Source organism: Octopus bimaculoides, chromosome 7 (assembly GCF_001194135.2).
Source record: "Octopus bimaculoides isolate UCB-OBI-ISO-001 chromosome 7, ASM119413v2, whole genome shotgun sequence".
In the NCBI taxonomy this organism is placed as follows: Eukaryota; Metazoa; Mollusca; class Cephalopoda; order Octopoda; family Octopodidae; genus Octopus; species Octopus bimaculoides.
This window is the reverse complement of record NC_068987.1, coordinates 40,583,062-40,584,773: the sequence shown is the minus strand read 5'-3', so window position 1 is coordinate 40,584,773 and position 1,712 is coordinate 40,583,062.

Here is a 1,712-nt window from a genome sequence, read left to right as displayed (position 1 = left end):
ATAATTGCATACTTTATTCCTACATATGTTTCAAAGGATTACAACCTGTGTGATCCATAGGGATCTTTGATATTAAAATTGTAACCTTCTCATCAGGGAAAGCATGGGAATCATCTTAAACGTAAGACATTATGACCTACTATGAAAACAATAGATGGATAAGGTTATGATGATTCCCATGCTTTCCCTGATGAGAAGGTTACAATTTTAATATCAAAGATCCCTATGGATCACACAGGTTGTAATCCTTTGAAACATATGTAGGAATAAAGTATGCAATTATAACATGCGTTTTCTCCAATCCTTAAATTCTTAAATATATATATATATATATATATCAGACATTTTCAGTGTCTGTCTACCAAATCCACTTGCAAGGTTTGGTTGGCCCAAAATTATAGGAGAAGACACTTGCCCAAGGTGTCATGCATTTCGACTGAACCCTGAATCATGTGGTTGAGAAGCAAGCTTCTTACCATGCAGGACTATGTATATATAGTTCAAATTTACAGAAAACAAAACACACAGACAGGTGAAGGAACAACAAGCGGGTGTATTAGTTAAATGTTCAAGAAGAATGGACAAGTCTTTGACGTTTCATGCCTACGCTCTTCCACAGAAAGAATTGAGAGGAAAACAGAGAGACAAAAAATGTGTAGGGATTAACGGTTCAACATGATGAAATGTCCAGAAGAAAGAGGCTGAGTGAAAGGGAGACAATAATGGTGATCCGGCTGATCTAGGGTGCCCAAGCACATGTGTATGTGAGAATGGTGTGTGTGAGTGTGTATGTGTGAAAAGTGGTGTGTGTGAATGTATGTGTGGGCAAGCTTAAAATTATGTGGGCCTCTGTGTGTGCATGTATATAAGTAATCTAGAGCATACATTTTGTGGAGTGATGTGTGTTACATGTATTGGTGTGTATGTGTGTGTGCATATAGACCTGTGTACATGTGTGTGGCATTATCATGTGCGTGTGTGCAAATGCTTGTATTTAGCAGTTGATGTGTGCTTGTTCAAGTGGTGTGTGCTCATGTTTATGTGTGTGTATGACCCTATAGTGTACATGTGTATTGTGCATGTTTGTGTGTGAAAGTTGTATGTGTTTATGCATATACATGTGTATATAAATGTATATATATGTATGTCATCATCATCATCATCGTTTAATGTCTGTTTTCCATGCTAGCATGGGTTGGACAGTTTGCCCAGGGTCTGGGAAGTCAGGAGGCTGCATCAGGCTCCAGTCTGATCTGGCAGTGTTTCTACAGTTGGATGCCCTTCCTAATGTCAACCACTCTGTGAGTATAGTGGGTGCTTTTTACATGCCACCGACACAGGGGCCAGAGGAGGCTGGCAACGTCCACGATCGGTTGGTGCTTTTTACATGCCACCGGCGCGGAAGCCATGGGTTATATAAAACATTCAATTTTGCATGCTCGATGGATTAGACATTTTGAATGGCTGGATGCCCTTCTTATCACCAACCATCACCTATTTTCAAGTAATGTTTCACCATGTCCATAAATGTTTACATGGCAGATTGGAAAAGAAAACATCTTGCATGACAAAGAGACAACAAAACAAACACACACGCATATATATATATATATATATATATACATATCATCTTTCAGTTTCCATCAACCAAATCTCCTCACAAGGCTTTGGTCAGCACTACAGTATAATAGAAGACTATATATATATATATA